Source organism: Pipistrellus hanaki, assembly GCF_964339955.1.
Source record: "Pipistrellus hanaki genome assembly, chromosome: 8".
Lineage (NCBI taxonomy): Eukaryota > Metazoa > Chordata > Mammalia > Chiroptera > Vespertilionidae > Pipistrellus > Pipistrellus hanaki.
The window spans coordinates 80,600,036-80,623,091 of NC_140510.1; the positions used below are offsets into that span (position 1 = coordinate 80,600,036).

Below are 23,056 nucleotides of genomic sequence, written 5' to 3' on the forward strand. Positions count from 1 at the left end.
ATAAAAAGAAAACCAATGCGTAGGTTTAACTGTTTTATCTGTAGCGTAAAGACTGACCCAAAATGTAAGATATTAACTACAAATGTATATTTATATCCATGGAACTTATTAAAATATTGTAAACAAATAAAGCAATTCACTCTGAATGCTTATTGTCTATTTGTTACAATACCATTTACTCTTTTTATAGTGGATGAATATTTGCTGCAATAAACATCCACAGCTATTTGAAAACCATACATTTTTCCACTATTCTTTTTGACAAATATCTCCTGGGAATGAGGAAGTGCAACAGTGTAGACTTGATTTATGTGTTCAATTCCTTTAATATCTTTATTGTTTCCAAGACTGTCATAAGGTTATGATTATACATCCATATATAACTCTGTTTATGTCTGTGTTGATTACTTTGCTATTTAATTTCAGATATGAGGACAAGATAACCAATCTAAACTAACAAGAAAGTCTTAATTTAACTTAATGAATACATACATTTGCCAAAGTCTAAACATTTTTATACAAATTAACTTTAATAAATGTAAATGGTCATATCTTATCGATGATTGGTTTATATTGTCAACATGGTTTTCCATTCAGTGATAACATGTTTACCCCTTTGCCATGCCACAAAACATTATATTGATTTGCATTATTCTATTCAAGCTTATTTCCCGTTGTCCATATGATAACTGCACTGGACCCAAATAACCTGCATTTAAAATTATAAGGTAAGCATAGGTCTAGATGATCACATGTCATGTCCTTCTGAAAGAACTCTTTTACTAAGAATTAAAAGACTATGTCATTTTGGTCATACTAGACAAAACCAAGGACAAGTGTCAACCAAATTGAACCATTTCTAAGTAATAACCAATACCCCTGCTTGGGAACATCATGGCCTGCACACCAGTGTTAGTGAGAACAAAATGCACTCATTTTGCTACAGATTTGCCACTATTTTCACTAGAAAATGACTCCCCAATTTATGTAAGTAAGAAATATTTGCAGCTTGCTGCATGCATCTTGGAAACATTTGTATAAGCTGAAAATAAACGTCAATTTGAGGAACCCCACAGACATTTATTTTTTTCCTTTCAATAAATTACATAGAAGAAACAATAAAGAACTGAAACAATAAATTGCATAGAAGAAAACATAGGTGCTAAACTCATGGATGTTGGTCTTAGACAGGATTTAATGAATTTGACCCAAAGTCAAAGAAGTAAAAACAGAAATAAATGAATGGGTCACTATTAAATTAAAAGCTCTGCCCAGCAAAAGAAACCAGCAATGAAACAAAAATATAACCAATCAAATGGGAGAAGATATTTGTTAAAAACAACTCTCATAAATTTGTTTATCCATTTTGCAACTATTATTAACAAAATAGATAAAGACCTTAACAAAACAAACAACAACAAAAACAGCTCATAGTCATTGCTTAAGGTACAATAGTTAGTTTCTCTGATAAAAGAATGGGCATCTTCATTTAGCCATCATTAATAAATTTAGCATGCCAGCATTTTATTAACGATTTTAATGTTACTATCTGCTTAAACAGATTGCGAAAGGCTATGTAAAATCAACACAAGAAATAATGTGGGAAATAAAATGGACCAAAACGTTTGAAGTAAAAACAAACAAAAAAAGAAACTAGAGATCACTTTGTAATATTGTTTCATCCACTGACTCCAATTCCCTATTTTGCATTCACGAAATCGAGATAAATAATATCTCATAAGGCTGTGGTGAAGAATAAAGAAAGAAATCTATGCACAATATAAAACTTAGGATGGGGCCTTCTGTAAATAATAGTTGTTTTTGGAAATATCTAAATGCAATAAAATATTGCATGGTACAATAAAAGTGGAATGAAAGTGGGTAACTAGTGGTTACCCATTTCAACTAGCTATTTGGTAAAGTGTATACCACAAATGGACCTTTTCTCCTATGTAGTCTCTGGATGTGTGCTGATTCCTTTGAAAATAATAAGATTCTTGAATGTTTCAAAGGTGTCTTTGTGCATGATTGTTTGTTTGTTTTTTAAAGCAAGAGCCTGAACAAATTATATACAAGACTAGAGGCCCAGCGCATGAAATGGTATGTGGGTAGGGTCCCTAGGCCTAGCCTGTGACCAGGGCCCTCTTCTGCCCACTCACCAGTCCCTATCCCACCCTGCCTCTACCCCCCAATTTGCTCTAGTTCCAATCGCAGCATGGCTCCGGTTCCCCAGAGCCTGTGGGACCAAGAGGCTCGGTCTACCATGGTTTCCCCCTTCGCCATGCTGAGAACAGAGCCTACAGGCTGAGGCAGAAAGACCGAGAGGTGGTCAATGCATCTCATAGCGACTGGTCGAGCAGTCCTTCTGGTCATTACGCTTATGGTTGCTGGCCTTTTGTTATACGGGATATTTAGTAGTAAATATCAATAAATTTATACTGTGTGACTTGCTTTTATTTATTTTATATTCTTTTGTTGATTTGACATTGAGAAAGAGAAACATCATTGTGTCGGTGAATATCTCTCATTTGCCTCCATCATGCCCCCTGACTGGGGACGGGAACACAATCTGGGTATGCGCCCTGACAGGGAAATGGACATTTATGTCATTTGATGGTGTCATAGTCATGTAAATAAAAATTAAATATAATAAAGAATGGGCAGAGCAAATAGAATATAGCAATAAACTGCATAAGCAAGACCTTATTTCATCTCATACGGTCTCATGGTATTTATTCTTTGGAGATTTTGAAATGGGACAGTTTAAAATAGTCACTGACCGCTGGAAGGGTTAGTACTTTTTAATGTCTTTAATTTACAACATTTAATGTTCAGATGTTATCGGGCATTGATATAAAAGTGATTATATAATGTTAAAAGTGTTCTAGTCCTTAAAAGTAAGAAGTAGTTTATAGCTCCATTTTCATGCATGGTCTGTGATAAACAGATCCCAGAGAATTGCTGAAATAGTTCCAAGGCAGGCAATTCAATATGCAGACATACCTTCATATGAGGTAAAGAAAAATTCCATTCCATGAACTCTGCCACATCTATTGATCAAAATGCTGGAAAACACTCTCTATTTTGCAAAATCGTCATCAAATATATAACATTACAAACAACCACTAGTCTTTTTGGGTTGTACGGAGAACGATTACATTTCACTTAAGGACGTGTGTGTGTGTGTGTGTGTGTGTTTGTGTGTGTGTGTGTGTGTGTGTGTGTGTGTGAGATAAATCATAGCTTTGTCTTAAACTTCATTTTAAATTAATTCAAAGTGAATTAACTTAGAATGATAAAAAAAAATCTGGTGAAATTACTATGATTTTAAAAATGCAGTTGACTGTCCTGGTCGGTGTGACTCAGTTGGTTGGAATGCCAAACTGTTGCCCGAAAGGTGGCTGTTGGATCCCCAGTCAAGGCCCATACCTACGTTGCAGGTTTCATCTCCGGGTGGGGCATATGTGGGAGGAAAACAATCAGTGTTTTTCTCTCTCTCTTTCTTTATCCCTCTCCCTTCCCCCCCCCCAAAAAAAAAAAATAAAATAAAAACCTATTTTGAATATACAGTAAAAAATGCAACTGCTATAAGCACAGGCATAAAATCATCATTTGATTTAATGTATAGGCAATTATAAAATGAAGAATGTAATCAAACATGTGCAATTTCACAACAGTCCTTTATTCTTATTGCATATCAGAAAGTGTAAGGGATTTGTCACTAAACTCCTACATTATACTATAGCTTTCACCTATAACAGATATGCAAGTCGAGCTTATCTTTATTGAATATTTTTATTTTCATTCCTAAAATTGAACCAATGTGCATCATCGTTCTTCCTACGATACACGATAGATCTTATGAGTCTTAACAAGAGTACCTACTCATGCAGAGAAATGATGAAAGTTGGTACATTTCACTCTGAGCTGTTTATTACTCTCAGCATACAGTCAAGTGCTTATTGTAATCAAAGAATTTAAAAATGCCTAACTCCAGCATGAATGCTTTAGCTTGGCACATTTCAACCTTGACCACAACCCTACAAGATGAGGGTGCCAATATCCAATACAAAACCCCTCATCTGGACATGGTAAACACTTTTAAACCACCTGGAAAACGAAAACTCAAGTAGCAGCTATTAGCAAGCCCTTGATATTCTTGGAGCTCTGACTTCCTTTAGTGTGCACTAGCTATACTTTTGAAATGTCTCACGAGTATGAGCTTTTATATGTCTACAAGTTTGTGTGTTTTTTCCTACTTATAAGGTGATAAGTAATTAAAGAGTCTTGTTTATCACCTCTTTTATGGATCCCTTTCAATTACAAAGTATGAAACAGTACAGAGTTACTGAAGCACACTATTTAAACTAGTTTCTTAATATTGAAGTTGTTTTATATGACACAACTACATTCAACACAAATGTATATTTTAAACATAAATGAATAAGACACTCAAATACATGTATGTTTTTAAGGTAACCAATATTTTTTATGAGAAATAAGTAAAATGTGGTGTCAAACTTGTTAAATCACCTTGCTGCATCTGTTGACATATGTATTTTTGATGGATATTATCATCTTGCATACACCATACTAGAATTGCTTCTTTTCCTTCTATCATAACAAGCACATCTTTAGACTGAATTTCAGTTGTATCTAAAATTCCTTTTATTCAGATATTTCTTTTTTCCATCCCTTTCTTGTCATTAATCCTCATAATATATCTGAGAAGATAGCCTCTCTTACCAGCTAGTATGATCCCCTCATTCCATGAAAGCAACAGCTTTTTCACTAGACCTCAGGTTTACAAAAAATATGAGTTGAGTGTAAAGTAGCATAAGATTTGTTTTCGAGATAGAAAATAAATAAAAAGGATCAAACTAAAAAACAAAAGCAAACAGACTGCCCACTTGTGTGAAGTTAAAAAAACCCTCCATCTCACTATTCAACAAAGTTATATTATATCAGTGAATGAGAGGGAAGAGACTCCTGTTCTCTTCAAACAAATATTCTACAAGGAAGAGACAATAGGTTAAAACAACAAATGTTGCTGCTTAATTAAAAAAAAATCCATAGCTGAAACCGGTTTGGCTCAGTGGATAGAGCATCGGTCTGTGGACTGAGGGGTCCCGGGTTCGATTCCGGTCAAGGGCATGTACATTCGTTGCGTGCATATCCCCGGTGGGGGGGGAGGGTTCAGGAGGCAGCTCGTCGATGTTTCTCTCTCATAGATATTTCTAGCTTTCTATCCCTCTCCCTTCTTCTCTGTGGAAAATCAATAAATATATATTTTAAAAATCCATAAATAAACATACAAGAGAGCATAAGATGAAGTTAAGGGCAATGAAGAAAAATCAAACAATTAATTTTATAGAGTGACTGGTATAGGGGAAGAGATGCTGGATTAGACTGGATAAAACAATGGGCAATGGAAACTAAAGAGAAAATAAACAATTGGAACTACATTAAAATGAAAAGCTTTTGCACAGAAAAATAAACCATTAACAAAACAACAAGAAACCCCACTCCATGGGAGAACATATTTGTCAATGTTATCACTGATAAGGGTTTAATCTCCAACATCAACAGGGAACTCATACAACTTAACAAAAGGAAGATAAACAACCCAATCAAAAAAGGGGCAAGGAACCTAAATAGATACTTTTTGAAAGAAGACAGAAGGAAGGCCAAGAGACATATGAAAACATTCTCAAAGTCACTAATCACCCAAGAGATGCAAATCAAAATGACGATGGGGTACCATTTCACACCTGTCAGAATGGCTATCATCAACAAATCAACGAATGACAAGTGCTGGTGAGGATGTGGAGAAAAAGGAACCCTCATGCATTGCTGGTGGGAATGTAGACTGGTGCAGCCACTGTGGAGAACAGTATGGAGTTTCCTCAAAAAACTAAAAATGGAACTCCCATTTGGCCCAGTAATCCCACTTCTAGAATATATCCTAAGAAACTAGAAACACCAATCAGAAAGGATATATGCAGCCCTATGTTCATAGCAGCACAATTTACCATAGCTAAGATTTGGAAACAGCATAGGTAAGTGCCCATCAGCAGATCAGTGGATTAGAAAACCGTGGTACATCTACACAATGGAATACTATGCCGCTATAAAAAAGAGGGAATTCTTACGATTTGCAGCAGCATGGATGGAACCGGAGAGCATTATGCTAAGTGAAATATGCCAGTCAGAGAAAGAGAAATATCACATGATCTTACTCATTTGTGGAATATAATGAACAACATAAACTGATAAACAAAAACAGATCCAGAGACAGTGAAGCATCGATCAGGCCGTCAAATCTCAGAGGGAAGATAGGGGAGGGTGGGGGTAAAGGGAAGAGATCATGCATATAAACCTAACCAATGGACGCAGGCAACAGAGGAGTGAGGGCATGTGTGGGAGGGGATGGGAGGGCAATGGCAGGATAAGAACAAATATGGAATACCTTAATCAATAAAGAATTTAAAGAAAAAATACTGTCAGGGAAAGCTCCTGTGGGTTCATAACTTTAAAAAAAGTATATATTTTATTGATTTTGTACAGAGAGAAAGGGAGAGAGATAGAGAGTTAGAAACATCGATGAGAGAGTCATCGATCAGCTGCCTCTTGCACACCCACTACTGGGGATATGCCCACAACCAAGGTACATGCCCTTGACCGGAATCGAACCCGGGACCCTTCAGTCCCCAAGCCGACGCTCTATCCATTGAGCCAAACCGGTTTCGGCAGATTCATAACTTTTTAAATGAAAATTGAACGATGAGAAGGAATCAGCCATGGCAAGAGTTGGGGGAAGAGAGGGGTAGAAAAAGAACCATTGTGGGAAGTAGTGAGAGATACAAGCAGGAATATGCTGGTGGTATCTCTTCGGACATGATCATATAGAAAAGAGTGACATATTTATAGTAATAAAAATAACATAACTGATATCTAGCACTTTTAATGTAAAGAAAGCAAAACAAACGTGATCTTAACAAAGGTGGTAAGAGCCAAGATTAGGATTCACCTTTATCCCCCGATTCATCCATCTCCCTCTCCAAACTGACATAACTTCTAAGTCTTTTCTTTCATGGCAATAGGGTCTGAGATTGAGAGGGTCGTTAAAGAAAACTGATAAGTAATAATAGCTTAGAAACAGAACTTGGTGAAAAGTTTCTTTTAATCGTCTAATCAATGAGTCTCCAAGTCAGAGGCAGTAATAAAGCTTCAAAATGCAGGTCTAGTTGGAGACAATTTGCTGTGCACACAGTGAGAAAATACGGACTGCAGTTAAGAGCCATCTAGTTCCAGAATAGTTCATAGAATCTTCCATTCTAAAATGGTTCTGAGTTTTATGAGATTTTATCAACACATAAACTTTCAGAAGATAATTTATTATAAAAAATAACAAATCTAGTTATATATAACATCGGAAATGCAAATACTACCAATTTATACCCACTCCTATCATTTTTGAAAGATGGAATAAGACCACTTTGGAATCAAAGTAAGGCTGCTTCTTAAAATTATATACATAAGTCCATAGTGATATTTAGTATTTTGTAAGACTATAGTATTTTTTTATTTTAGTAATATGTATAATCTTTATACATATCCTAACAAATAGAGAAGGGTGAAGTAGGAAGGCATTTCTATTCATAAATCATTTTCTTTTTCACTCTTTTGAGTGTAGAACATAATAACCTTATTTTTAATTGGAGGAGGTGACCTTGCAATATTCTGCACTTAACCTTAAGCTCCACTCCTCCCCTCAGTGAAGTAGAACTAGATAAAATTGAAATAAGCACTAAGGAATTTCAAGCTTCACAGCCAGCAGAGAAGGCAAAGGCCAAAGAAAACTGTGATCTATTATGGAGAGAGAGACAAAGGATTGCTGAAGGGAGGCGGTTAAAAGTCATTCAGCTATGACGAGGAATGGCTGAAGGCCACATAAGTGCCTGCCTTGACAAGAACAATATCATGGCTGTATAGTCAGCAGAACATACAACTACACACACACACACACACACACACACACACACACACACACACCTTGTTTGTTTTTTCATCTACTCAATTCTTCATTAAGTTCTACCATTAGCTGCTGGTCATTATTTAAAATACTGTATCAGCTGAAACTAAGTACCTATAAAATAAGAACCATTTTCACAAAACATAATTATTTACAGAGAAAAATACTAGAGTTTGAATTTCAAATCACTGACATACAGACTAGAAAACCATTTTTGCTTCGCTGAACATTATATCGCTTTGTATATTATAAGTTCTTGGGTTGTTTTTTTTAACTATCATGATCTTAAATAATCCTAATAATTCAAATATATATCATTAAATTAATGTTTTTAGACTGCAATAAGATATCACCTCACACCTATCAGAATGGCAATCATCAATAAGTCAACAAACAAGTATTGGCAATGATATGGACATATCTATCTACCTATATATCTATATCTATCTATCTATCGATATATATATATATATATATATATATATATATATATATATTTCATTAATTAGGAAAAATAGGCTCTAAACTTTTTGGAACATCAAGCTATAATACCATGATCAAAGCAATGGAAGGGACATCTGTTTTTACTTCTGGCTTCTGAAATAATAAGAACGATTCATTTACTGTTCTATTTATGTAAATAGTGAGATCTTCGAATAAATAGAGATAATTATCAGGCTCCACACCAACAGAAGCCCTTCAAGCAAAAGAACACAATGACCATACAGGCTTTAGATTGTGGGAAACACCAGCATAGAATGAGGAAAATAAACCATTGCACAAAGTCCAAAATAAGTGGGTTCTACACACAAAACCTGCTAACTCAGTGTCCTCTGTGAAGTCATTTTCCCTCTCTCTGTCTCATTTTATTGGTTGTTTGACTGGTCGCTAATTTGTAAATTATGGGAGTTAGTCCCTTTCATTACAAGGAGCATAAATACTATTTAACAAGCATAACTGTGGGCAACATACAATAGTATTTTATTGTGCATTCATAAGTATTTACACGGTAAATAAGCATTTTCTAGCAGCATTACTATTTTTAATATTTACTATGTAATATTTTCTATTAAATATTTTAATATTCTTTTATGATGCACATGGTAGTAAATCTCTGATAACTACCTATCATATGATTCAAAGACACCGAGAGAGAGAGAAGGGAACATTTAAGCATTTTCTCTCCTTCTGAAGATCGGGAACAGTTCTGCCCCCAAACAACACCATTTAACACCTCGGTATTCACAGGATCCCCTTACAGAAAGGACTGTTCCCTGAAGCTGAGGCAGGCCCCGATGATTTGTTCAGTCTCAGGGAGACCTTTGTGGGAGTGAAAAGGTCTTGTCAAATGTCACGACTCGCATTTCATCTGTATGTAGAATTATATTTTTGACTTCTTCCTAAGAATAATAATTGCAACCTTTCATCAGGAGTGGGCTTGTTCTCAGCACAGCCAGCCCTGCCACCACCCACTCCGGAGAACAAGACTGCCATTGTCCTGCGGAGAGGCCAGCAATGTGAAAAATGGGAGGATGGCACCTGTTAGTTCACTGTTATCAAATGCCAGCCCCGGGCCCACCCCTGAGGAGAGAGCTCTGACTCCTAAACCACAGAATGACATAAATTCTTCTGAAGAAATCTCCTGTGTGCAAACAGAAGCTTAGAAGCATGCTTTCTTCCTGGAAGGGAAAGAGCATGCCTCTTACCATCAAGCCTTGAAGATGCCTTCATTCTGTGTAAGCTCAGTCTGGTACTGAGTATGAGCAAAGTTATATTAAGCTTCCCAATGATTGTCAAGCTTTAACACAAAAGGTGTAAAGGACTTAGGATCAGAAATTGATATTAGTATTTCACCAAGCTTATATTTGTCTTCCAAAAATGTAACTACTTGAAATACTCAAAAAAGTTTTGAATTTTGGGTCATGTTTTTAGGTAAAATTTAGCTTCATATGGCATATTTAAAAGATATTTACCAGGACGTTTTCTTTTAATTTACAGCTTCCTAAACAATGTCCTATGTGTACGTTTAAGGTGACTAGAAGCGTGGTTTCAACCTGTGACCATTAGGTTAAGAGTACCTTAAAATATGTTTTTAATTGTCCCCTTTAGAGGGAGAAGTGTAAAGCAAATAGTTTCATACAAAAAATATACAGCCCTAACCGATTTGGCTCAGTGGATAGAGCATCAGCCTGCAAACTCAAGAGTCCCAGGTTCGATTCCCTTCAAGGGCATGTATCTTGGTTGCAGGCACATCTCCAGTGGTGGGTGTGCAGGAGGCAGCTGATCCATGTTTCTCTCTCATCGATGGTTCTAACCCTCTATCCCTCTCCCTTCCTTTGTGTAAAAAAAATCAATAAAATATATTTTAAAAATACATTTAAATAAATAAATAATAAATAAACAAACAAATAAATAAATAAATAAACAAACCAATAAGCAAACAGAAAGAAAACCTAGGTGCCTATAATAGTATTCCCTTCATTGCCATCTTTCTTGATTCTGTCTTCAGTTAATACTGTTTGTGATCTCAAGTTCTGGAAATGCTAGCTCACAAATCCTGACTGTTGACTGCAGCAGCTATCTCTGTAGAGACACCGACACAGGTTGAATGCTTATCTTGGAGTGTGTGTGTGTGTGTGTGTGTGTGTGTGTGTGGAGAGAGAGAGAGAGAGAGAGAGAGAGAGAGAGAGAGAGAGAGAGAGAGAGAGAGAGAGAGAGAGAATGAACACACAGATCATTTGTAATTTGCTCTTCTCCTTGGCAGTATGTTTCAAAAGAAACCCGTGCGTTTTAAAACAGAAAAAAGAAAAGAAAACCAAAAGGGTTCTTGCAAGACAGACCCTAGAGCAGTCTGACATCAAATAACAGCCCTCCGGCATGTTTCTCCCATGCGGTGCCTTTGTACATTCCTCTCCGCCCACGGGCACATTCCCCTGACACTCCAAAGGTTTCGGTGCCATTGGATGGATATAGACATGTATGGATTACTCATTTCCTATGCTGTCTGGTAAGCTCCACACTGCTTTCTATAAAAATAATATTATATGAAAACCAGTCCACAGAAGCCCATAACATTTCACACGTGATTAGAAAAGCAGGCTGATATCTAGTTGGTTATGCTGATTTTCAGCTATGTGTCAAAGGCAATTTTCATAGCTATGCATCATAGTCAGAAACTATATAAACACAGCAACATATGCATATATCTGGGTATGTCTGGATATTTACATATATGCATATTACATTTCCATGAAAAAATATCATATTTATACATGTGATATTTCTTCATATATATATGTATATGTATGTGTATATATACATATATGTATATTATATCTATATACACACCCACAAATAACCTCTTTTCTCTATTATTTATGCATAAGCCCATTTTATCTATGTCTCTCTTCGATATTCTTATATGTCTTTTGCTTAATTTTAGGTACTATTTTTAAACTTTGAAATACATATGATCTGTTCACTAGTATGGCTTTATTATTACAATTATTTCATAAAAATTGATTCTATAATTTAACATAAATAGTGATGTATTATTTAACAAAAATTTTCTCTTAAGTGTCATTATTTAAAAAGTTTAAACAAAGATATAGAAATTGTTGTTAAATATGCTTTTATGCCATGGAAACAATAAAGTCATGGTGATAATTTGCTTACATTACAAAAGCTTTTTTGTTGTGCCTATGCATTTTAAAAAATGATATTAGTACTCTATAGTGGTTCTGTATGATCTAAGCTTTTGATTACCATATTATAGGGTGAGATAATATATTCAAACATATGAAGTAGGTCTGTGAACGTATGGGAAATGCCACTAAGCAGGTTTCCCTGAGTCTTTATCTTTGGAGTAAAGCAGCTAATTTTAGAATGCAACTCAGAAGCTTCAGGCAGCCTGGAGTCTGGAAAGCAAGCTGACTCTGCAGATGCCTCATGTCTCCACTGTTTTGACAGCTCATGGTTCACCTCTCACACACTGACAGAGACCCAGCAATGGTATAGCAAGCAGCTACCGAAACACTAGCAGCAATGCCCTGCCCTTACTTAGAAGTTCAAGTTGAGAAACAAATAATATTTTTAATAATTTCTAAATGCCTCTGAAGTAATTTTTCAAAGAGATTTAGCTATCCTATCTAATAAAAGAGTGGTATGCAAATTGACCATCACTTCAACACACAAGATGGCTGTCCCCATGTGGTCAAACATGGCTGCCCCCATGTGGACACAAGATGGCCACCACAAGATTGCCAGCAGGGGACGGCAGTTGGGAGGGACCAGGCCTGCAAGGGAGGGCAGTTGGGGGTGATTGAGCCTGCAGTGGGGGCAGTTAGGGGTGACCAGGCTGGCAGAGGAGTGAAGTTGGGGACAACTGGGCCTGCAAGGAAGAACAGTTGCGGGGACCCAGGCCTGCAGACAAGAGCAATTGGGGGGAAAGAGGCCTGCAGGGGAGGGAAGTTAGTGTTGACCAGGCCTATGGGGGAGTGCAGTTAGGGGCACACAGGCTGGTAGGGGAGCAGTTAGTCATCAATCAACCTGGCAGGGGAGTGATTAGGGGTGATCAGGCTGGCAGGCAGAAGTGGTTTGGGGCAATCAGGAAGGCAGGCAGGTGAGCAGTTGGGAGCCATCAGTCCTGGATTGTAAGAGGGATGTCCGGGATTGGAGAGGGTGCAGGCTAGGCTGAGGGACACACCCCCTGTGTACGAATTCCGTGCACTGGGTCTCTAGTCTATAATAATAAAAGTTGCATATGCTAATTAAATGAGAGCTCCTTCCAAACAACCTTCTGTACGAAGCTGTGGCTGTGAGGGAAGCCCGGGTCCTTGGTGTCTGCTGGCGGCTGGAGGGAAGCCCCGGTCCTTGGTGCCAGAGAGAAGCTGGTGCCGGCAGCCAGGGAAAGGAAAGCCTACTCTTGTATGAATTTTGTGCATTACACCTCTATTCCTATATAATCCTACGCAATAAAAGGGTAATATGCAAATCGACTCAACAGCAGAATGACCAGTCATTATGTTGCACATCCAGGGGGATGCCATGCGGAGCGAGCCTAAGCCGTCAGTTGGACATCCCCTGAGGGCTCCCGGGCAGTGAAAGGGTGCAGGCCAAGCTGAGGGACCCCCCACCCTCTCTGAGTGCACGAATGTCGAGCACCGGGACTCTAGTTTAAAATAAGTCATCAAAATATCCTTATTGCAAATTCAGCATGTGGGGAGAGCTGAAAATAGACTTTGCATCACTTCTGCTTATTTAGAGCCAGGTATGAAGTACCTAGGCATTCAAATTGCATTCTTTCCTGTGTAATGAGAATTTAAAAGGAAGCAATGATTAATGAGTTTCAGATACAGTATAAAAGCAATCTCTGGGGAAACGAATTCTCAGCAGAATTGGTAGCTTTACCCAGCAGGGGCATTTGAATACTGGAGAGGAACTAAGAAATTAAGAAATGAGAAAGAATGAGTAGGATTTGCTTGGCTCCACTGGAAAAATTTGGCTTAAACTTGGTCTTTAAAACCAACTGAAATGTTTTTATTGCTCTGCTTATGTTCCACGTTGCTCTCTCCCTGAATGTCATCCAATGGTGTGCTTCTCCCTGAGGTTGCACAATCTTACCAGGAAAATTAGTGTACATACATGTGGATATTATTACTGTGGCATGTTGTTATCTCTATGTTAGGAAATGAATGCACACTGAACAATTATACCCTAATAGATGTCCCTACCCACATGGAGTTGAATTTCTTAATTAAAGGCCTGAACGTAAGTTGCTAACAGTTCAGAGAGCAAAAATTTGGTATCATAATAAATTTAGTATTATTTGAAAGGGTTAATATCATATCCTCAGTTGTCCTTAAAAAAAAAAAAGGAAATTAAGCACTATGATATATACATATTTTTTAAAGATATATTTAATTGATTTCAAGGGAGAGGGAGAGAATCATTAATTGGCCCCTCCTGCATACCCCCCCTATTGGCAATACAACTCTCAATCTGGGCATGTGCCAGGCATGACCAGGAATGGAATCCTGTCCTTGTGATTCATAGGTTGACATTCAACCGCTGAGCCAAACTGGGTGGGTGCAGACACCTTTCATTCAATTCTCATTTTCAGGTGAGAAAACTGAGACACGGCACTTAAATGGTTTTGACATGTCTGTTGCATTGCTAGTATAAACTTTCAAATTGATCAGGTTTCAAAACTCAAGTTCTTTTTCCTATCCAATGCTGCTGTGATTAGAATAGAGTATGCTGGAATTATTGCTTTCATAATCTAGAAACATACTTTTTCATCTAGAATAAACAAACTGGTTTTAACCTGTGGGACCTAAATCAACATTCTAAGGCAACATTTATATTCCAATGTCAAGAATCTTTCAATCATTTTACCTCTGAGCTGGATTTTGATCATGTTCTCCTTCTCCAAACTATCCCGGACTTTATGCCCAAGTCATAGAATATATCTTTCACACAATAAAAAGCTATCTAATTTTCTGTGACTGTTTTACATTTTTCTCCATGAATGAAGTGACAATCAGAGAAGTATAAATGGCAACATTCAGTGTTGGCTCTTAGTTATATGTACAAAGATTACAGACATCTATGGATTTTCAATTGTCTTTTACACCTTACAAATTCTATTGCATTTATTTCAAAGGACTTTTTCTAGTTTAGAAACTACTTGGTTTCGGTAGTCTTTTGCAATTATAATGAGAAATGTTTTTCAAAGAGAAACCATCTTGTGGAACACCATTTTATGTTTACTTGCATATGCAAAATTTAGTTATGTAGTTTACAGCTTTAACTTCTATTAATTTGAGTTTTCTATATTATCATTTATTCCTTCTTTTAAATGTAAGATTTTGTGATGCAGAAAAAAATGTTTCAAAATCTTCTCTGATATTGAATATCTAAGTCACATTTTAATGGGTTAAAGTATAAGTGAAGTAAAAAGCTACATTAAATATCTCACTCATTTAAATATAAATCAGGCACCATATTGACATAAAATGGTTCAATAAGTATACTGAGTTTTAAATATTCTTCAATATTTTATATTTAATAATCAACCAAATGTAACATGAGAAGCCATGGAGCTAGTAATACATATTAAACACATAAAATAATTGAATAGCTACCTAAGTGATCAGATAGTCCTCACTGAAGTCACAAAGGGGATGATCTCTGATGCATTCATGTTACACAAAAGATAGGATTTTTCTTAATTTTTAAGAGGCACTTGAGCCAAGATACTAATTGTCGATTCACCCCTTTTCCCTGAGCACCACAGGCCTGCATTTGAAGCATGATGCAATTTTAATTGCAAAGATTTATCATTATGACATGTAATTTCTAACTACATGATATGACAATGTAATGCATATGTGTGAAAATCAGCCTCATATCCACAATATGAAAAGTGATAGCAATGGCGTGGGCTGCTTCTCTGCTTCATTTCATTTTTCTGCCTTTACTATAGAAAATATGAATCCATACATATGGCAAGGACTGCCCTCATTATCTCCTCTGTCTTTGCCTTGCAGTACATGCTCAATGGTATTCTTTGAGTGATACCATAAAAGCTCCTGTCAAATTTCACATTCCTTTGTAGATAAATTATGGATTTGGATTACATTTGGGTCCTGTCCCACGGGAAGGGGAGGTGAAAACTGGCTGAAAGAAGGTGAAGGGATTAGCCAGAAAACATATATGTATGCTCCATAGACGTAGACAATAGTGTGGTGATGGCCAGAGGGAAGGGAGGATGGGAGCCGGATGGAGGCAGGCCAAGGGGGGAAATGGTCACAAGTATAATAGTGTCAAGAATTAAGTTAAAAAGACAAAGGTACAACAACTAATAAAATTATGTTAACATGAATAGTTTAAAACTAGCAGTCGGTACAGTGGTTGAGTGGTTGAGCCAAGACTTATGAACCGGGAAGTCATGGTTGGATTTGGGGTCAGGGCACATGCCCAGGTTGCTGGCTCAGTGAGCAAGAGGCAGCCAATCAATGATTCTCTCTCATCATTGATCTCTCTCTCTCTCTCTCTCTCTCTCTCTCTCTCTCTCTCTCTCTCTTTCTCTCTCTCCCTTCCTCTCTGAAGTCAATAATAAAAGTATATTTTTAAAAACTAGCAGAAGTTATAATAGCATTTTTGAGGGGATATAAGCAGATGTAGAATTATACATAATCTAGAACCACCCTGAGAAATATTAAAGTAGAAAGTTTTGAGGAATGGGAGAACAATTACAATTAAAGACATTATTTACTTTGTTAATAGTTGGCAGAATATGCTCATTATGTGTCAGTAAAAAGCTTTAAATAAAGCCTGAGGCCTTTTATTTCATAGAAGATAGAAAATTTAAAAATGACCTTTCAGATATTAGCTTTTCTCAATATTACTGATACTATAAAATCAAACTTCTGATTTGTATCACAGAGCAAATGAGATTGAGTAAATTGAATTATCTTAAAAGGAAGAGAGAGGCTCACCATCTTTCTTACTTTTCCCTGTAAATACTTTTGAAAATTATAATGATTATTCTGATTCAAAACAATGTGACTTAGCCTACAATACAATTTTAGCTAGGAGGTATAAAATGTATTGCACAGAATGTGTCATAAAGTATTAAGGGTGGGGAAAGGAAAAATATTATGACAACTACTATAGAGCAACATGTAAAAGCCATGAATTGAATTCTGGGTAGACTGGTATTGCATGGGTTAAGAAATTACAAGTGAAAAGATCCTCTTTTCTCTCAGATATTTTATCATGAATTCTAGCTCATATATATCACTAAGAGGGCAAAGTTTAAGAAACTTCCTAGTGTAAATGACTTCTCCTTTGAACAATAGTTTCATCTCTTTCACTAGTAGTATCAATAAATCAGCTATATCTCAGGAAAAAAACAACCACACAGTAATTCAAATTTCCTGGCTAGTGATGTTTATTACATCAAAAGGTGTTGAGCCATGCAAGTTCTCATTTATCTATTCCCTGATAGATACAGATAAATGGAAAATTCAATTCATCATTTATGAAATATTGGCCACTTCATTTGCAACTTGTTTTATATGCTTCTTCAATGAACAGTTTCACCATTATAATAGCATTTATCTTTCTATAATTCTAGGAAAGTAATGAGGTTTGTTGTACCTCTTTTTTTTTTTTTTTACATATTACTATATTTAGATTTAATGATATATATAGTAGGTATCTAATTCATCAAATATTTTATGGATGAGTTTCTTTTGTGATTTATTTGTTGTTAAATGTTATATTATGATAATAAACTTTGAATATGGACTAAAGGTATAGGCAATGACTATGCCAGAAATAATTCTCAACACTTTTCAATAGTTTCTTTGTAATAAGATAATTATAATATCCTAGCACTTACTTGTCTCAATTTAGTCATTAAGAAACAGAATATGGGAACTATTTATAACTATCTTATCTAATAATGAGGGACTATGCTAATTGACCCTCATGCCATCGCAAAGATGGTGGTACCCACAGCCAATAAGGAAGAAATATGCTAACTGACTGCCCTGCCCTCAAAGATGACAGCACCCACAGACACAAGATGGTGGAGACCAGTCCCCTGAGCTCCTCAGCAGCCCAGAACCAGCCTGGGGCACAGGCAAGCCTCAGATGGCAGTTCCCAGGTACCTAGGGCCACACGAGGCTCAGATAACCAGGGCCGGCCAAGTCTTGTGCTGCCAGCAGTGGCAGCAGCAGAGGTGTGATGGGGCTTTGCCTTCTCCTGATTGCTGGGTCGCCTCCTGCCCCTGAGGGCTCCCAGACTGAGACGGGGCAGGCTGGGCCGAGGGACCCTGCCTCCAGTGTATGGATTTTCATGCACCGGGCCTCTAGTATACTTATATTGTGGAAACTGAATGTGAGAATGAAACAAACAAACAAAAAAAAACAATTTATTTTTAAAAAGTCACATTCTGACAAACAAGAACCTAAGTTATAACATCTAGCAGCTTAAAGCACTTTAAGAAGCAATACCTGGACTCCAGAGACCTGCTGACTCAACTATAAATGTGGTTAGATCCTAAATCATAAATGACACATTTTATAATTTAATTACATCAGCCTAACATGCTTTCAATTGTTATAAAAATAGACTGTTTCTATTACCTTTTACCAAAAGCAGACTTTTTTCTCAAATAAGGCATAACATTTATTGCAGGAACTACATTTAATGCTATATGTGAAATTTATAATTCCACTTTCACAACCATCTTGCCAACTGTCGATTCTCATTGTACTCCTTTGAAGATGGAGGATACGGAGGCTTAGAAAGGCGGATTTCTTGCCTCAGAAGAGAATATGCACAGAGGGAGTCTGGATTTAGACCCTGCACTCCGATTAGCCATGCTTGGTAATACAGTCCTCACCTACTGACTGGGTTCGGTAAAGCATGGTATCCACTCAGTGCAGCACGAATATGATCACCACCAGCACAGGAGGCTATTTAAATGTAACTGAATTAGCATTAGATAAAATTAAAACTTAATGCCCTTCATCTCACTAGCCATATTTCAGGTTTTAAGTAGCTACATTTTTGGCTACTGGCTACTCAAGTGTGCAGCAGACACTGTCTCCATCACCACAGACAGTCCTATTGGGCAGTAGTGCTTTAGAAGGTAAAACATGAAAATGGTTGCGGTTGACTCTTAAGTAATAATAATAGTAGTGGGGAAAATACTTTCCAATGTGTTCGCACAGTGGCTGGTGGGTAAATATTTGTGAGAAATTTAATATTTACTGAGAGGAGACAGATGTGCAGAGATAATTTGGAAGGGTTTGTATCTCAGTGTGTCTTGAATATACAAGTAGAACAATACAGAGTCAATAAATATTTGAACTGGCATCACATTCCAAAGAATCCTAAACGTTCCCCATTAAAACTAACGATTAACAAATATTTGTCAGCTAGTGGCTAAGAGTATAGTAACCTTGATTTTCAAAAGCCACTGTTGAATGGCAGTGGTTATAAAATGAATTAATTGATCTTTAAAATCAAATCTAGTGTTTACAATATTATCATTTTGTGTGTTTATTTATGTATTTTTGTAAACTGACTGCCATTTTCCGTACATACACCCATGATGTATTCAAGTATCATGTCACAATTAAAGTCAACGTTCTTTCTAAAATATAAACTTAAGTTCTTCTGCTTAATTTTGAAATGTTTATGTTTAAAGGAAATTTATTATTTTGCTGACTGTGGTCTCATCCTGAGACATTGTCCTAAGTATTGTTATGAATGGCACAATATGAAGAGATGGGAACTAATCTTAGATTTCACACAAGTTGGCCCCATTAGCCCCAAGACCTTGGGTCTTATATGCAAAATAACAATAAAAATACTTTCCCAGTCAGCATTCTTGGACTGTGTGAGTGTGAGAACATTCTAAAAAGGAACATGAAAACATTTTTAAAAATGTAAAAATCTATAACAATATAATAATTGTCACTTCGATAAACATTGGAAGATAGCAACATGAAGCCTCACTTCTTATCTGAGACTGAGAAAGTTTACTAGATGATACATTTACATATGTTTTAAATTGCATTAGAGACTTGTCAAGGATTGCATACACTCTTTCTTATGAAATACAAATTCATGTTATTCCCAAACATGGCTCACTGCCCCCAGAGCTCTGGTTTGATTCTAGCAATTCAGAAGGTGCAAAGAGCTAATGACTCTGGCCCCAGCATTGCTTGGTGACTGGGAATGGATGCAGAAAGTTTGCGAACTCTTTTTTCCCATTTTTTACTAAAATTTTTGGGGTGATACTGGTTAACAAAATTATACAGGTTTCAAGAGCACAATTTCACACATATCATCTACACTGTTATGTGTTCACTGCCCCAAGGCCAGTCTCCTTCCATCATCGTTGGTGTCTGCAGGCCCAACAAAGCTAATGTCCCGCTCTCAAGTCGAGGAAGCAGATATTCTGATACTTTTACTGCTTTCCTCAGAATGAAATCATAGATTCATGGTGATATCCAATCAGTTTCTATTATTGCATTTGGGACCCTGCAGAGCCAAGACCCCCTCCCATTTTCTGAGTGCCATAATCAAACAAGCATGCTTTCTCAACAAATGAGCTTTCATAACAAAGTATTTTTACCTTAATATGTTTTCTCTCTTAGGGAAGGGTACATACAGATCTTAGTGTGTCTTAGGGACAACAAATTGGTTCTCTAAATCTAAGAACACATTCTAGAAATTTGCAAAAATGATCACTCTATCTGACCCCATATTTATAACATTTCCTTTCAAATATATGTTTCTGTTTTGCCTGTACACAAAAACACATTGCTTATGGTTTTCCTTCCTTTAATCACTTTACAGCATCTGGCATGACAAGCAAACGATGTCCTTTAAAAACACTGATTAGAATATTATTATTATTATTTTTTAAAAAATTATAGACCTGATCTTAAAATTGACCCCTTCATAGGAATATACCACTCTTCATGGATTCCATCTGACTCAGAGGATTTTCAGTATGTTAGTTTTGATTAAATAATGTTTCCAAGTAGTTTATCCTTAAGTTAGGAGTATTCTTGGAATCAATTATTTTCTCCAGATTTCAGAACATGCTGTGTATCTCTCTCATTGTAAATATTAGCAGTGCCTTTGTCAAACATTGTATTTGACAGCAATCTGAGCTAGGCTAGTTGAACCCACTCAAACATTAGTCAGACCTTACACAGAGCAACTGAAGAACACTTAGGAACAGTGATGTCAGAAAAAGAACTCAGAATGAGTATGTCTGTTGTTTAGGTCAAGACAAATGTCAGGGTCAATAAAAGATGAAACATGATGATGGAGATTTGAAATGAAGGGCTGGGGCAACAGGTGCTTGGCCCGAGCCACTGAACAACAGGAGCACAGTACTGGGGAGCACCTAGACAGCAGTAGTACGGAGAACAGACTAAATAAATAAATAGCCTCAGGCTTTTCACTTCCAGAGAAACGATCTCATACTCAAAGCAGTTTCAAAGTGGTATCAGAAGAGGCTATGAACTTCCATGCCACTTTTTGTCTCAATAAGTCACCTTTCAAAACCTCAATGAAGCAACAGGAAGGATTTGAGTATGCAGAACCTGGAAGGTTGTTTCATCAGTGTGCTGACACAAAGGAGAGCTAAAAAGCTAAGAACAAACAATACAGAGAAGGAAAACTAAGATTCCCTAAGCAGCCTCTATGTGAAAGGGCCATACTGTATTCTTGGAATCAATTCCAAGTTCCCTGGCTTATTTCATTAATGCCTAAAACCACACAGTGAGGTGGAATTTTCCATTTTAAAGAAGAAAAGGGACCTCACTTTTGAATAGTTTTCTCATTCCACATCCATACTTATTAAAAATATATTGAGTCAATTACAAATGGCCTGTCCATTTCCATATCAGGTTATTTATTTGAACATTACTGAATAATGTGAAGGGGGTTGTGAAATTTAAACTTTAAAAGGTACTGTGTTAGTTGTACTATTTTAATTGATAGTTTATGCATATTTGAAGACAGACATTCAAATGTAATAGTCGGAAGTTACATTCTTCAAATGCAACATTATTCAGATGCATCTCCTGGATGAAGCATTTTATTTTATTTTATTTTATTTTTAGTTGACCAGAATTCAGTAAACTTAATGTACTTTTTACTTTTTTATTGAGGCCTCCCCAAAATATTTTAGCATTTCACTTTTTGTTTAAAATGTGTTTTTGTCCACATCTCAAAAATAATCTAATCAGGATGACCTAACATGCAATTAACCAACTAGAATACTTTCAAAATATTAAATAAAGACACTAGTACATAAATATGTTGGTTTTGAAAAAGAGAGTATTTGGACAACTTTTGAAAAACTTAAATTATATATTTGTAGATCCCAAATTTTACATACTCAAATAGATATCCTTATAATTCATAAAATACAAATTCAAATGTTTAATGTAATGTATGGTGAGAAAATGTACATATTTATGTATTAAATTTGTACTTGTGTATGAAAAAGTATATAAATATCACATATTATAAAATAATAATATAATTCAAGAATTATAAAAATTTCAAAACCATTATTCATTTCTTCTTTGATTTAAGCATAGAAAAATTGTGAAGAAAACCCAATGCTTCCTATGCAACTTTTAACTGAATCATATTATTTTTAGAGTCCTAATTTCAATCATGCAATTTTCTCTATCCGTTCCATTTCCAAGTTCTTCTTCCTATCATTATTCCCATGCAAGTAGTAATTTAGTAAAAAAAACAAACAAACAAAAAGAAAACTTGCTTTTTTTGTAAGGTAACTATCTTTGAAACAAAATAAAAATGTTGATGAAGTAATCTATAAATTTTGCATTTATCACCATGTATTCAGTTCTATGGCAATCATGTCCAAAGTCAATAACATAATTAGTATTCCTTTCTGCATCCAAAATATTCCAATTTTAGCTCCCATGTCTGGCTAATGATGAAGTTAAATACTTCTAACTTAAAATGATATATTTTACACACACTATAAATAAAATAAACGAATAATTTAAATATCCTGTTAGCAATAATCTTATATATTTCTTAATATTTTAAAGTAATATTCTAAAGTATTATTTTTTCAATATCAAGAAACATTGACAGTGAATGAACTCAAATACATAGAAAGGCACTATATATTTCGATGCAAAATATACAGATATTAATTTAGATTACATTAATAGCTTAGACTTCTTTATCCCACTGTGGGATGATAATTAATTACTAATTAGCACATTTTGATTGCAGGCACACATGGCAAAATGTATGATTAGAAACCCTGCCTCAAAAAACCATTCCACCGCAGCCTTTCTGAACTTGAACTCTGTGAACTCTGAAGTGTCTGAACGAAGAAGATACCGTGGGTTGCAAAGATCAGTTTAAAAATAAATTCCTACCATGTGTGTTTTCTTGTAGCAAGATGATAACATTAGGTTGTTAGCAGACTG

General features: G+C 36.0%; 1 protein-coding gene across 1 annotated transcript in view; it reads right to left on the bottom strand.

Moving 5' to 3' along the window:
* Positions 1-23,056, bottom strand: part of ERBB4 (erb-b2 receptor tyrosine kinase 4) — an 823,165-nt gene that overhangs the window by 352,428 nt on the left and 447,681 nt on the right. The gene's annotated exons all lie outside the window — the stretch shown is intronic.